The sequence below is a fragment of the Capsicum annuum genome, chromosome 11 (genome assembly GCF_002878395.1).
Source record: "Capsicum annuum cultivar UCD-10X-F1 chromosome 11, UCD10Xv1.1, whole genome shotgun sequence".
Taxonomy (NCBI): domain Eukaryota; kingdom Viridiplantae; phylum Streptophyta; class Magnoliopsida; order Solanales; family Solanaceae; genus Capsicum; species Capsicum annuum.
This window is the reverse complement of record NC_061121.1, coordinates 8,523,768-8,524,437: the sequence shown is the minus strand read 5'-3', so window position 1 is coordinate 8,524,437 and position 670 is coordinate 8,523,768.

Sequence of the window (670 nt, the reverse complement as noted above, 5' to 3'; positions counted from 1 at the left end):
GTGTGTTTACCTTTTGGGGGGCAGCAAAACAAGACTACGAGTTTCGTCGGAATCAACCACCACCGAAAAACGTCACCGACGACTCAAAAATTTTGATTAGCCGACCAACTCTATGAAACAAGAATTTTTACTAAATAAAAATAACTATTTTTCTCAAAAGGAGTTTTTCACCTTTCTAGCCTCTTTTTTTTTCTTCCTTTTCCCCCTTTTCTACCAAAGTAGTAGTAGTATTTATAGGGAAGAATGAGATTTTTTTCCTCTCTTCCACCAATGTGGGAGAAAGGTATTTATAGGAAAGGATGAAGATTTATTTCTTGTCATCCACCAATGTGGGAGAAAAAGCAATTAAGGGTGTTTTTTGAATTTTAAAATTGAAGATAAGGTGAGGTGGAAGATAATGTGGGGGGAAATTGTACAATGTAGTACAACTTTTGAATTTTAAAATTGGGAAAAGACAAAGTTGGGGGGAAATAGTACAATGTAGTACAATTTGAAATTATTTTTTTGTGGAATTAGGTAGAAGTTATGAGAGTTTTTGGGAATTTTAGGGTTATTTAAAATATAACCCCAATTAGGATTTAAAATTTAGCCACATTTATTTAATTTTGACCAAATTACAAATCAATTGACGAATTGCATTACAATTATGGCCAATTTGATTTCAATTATG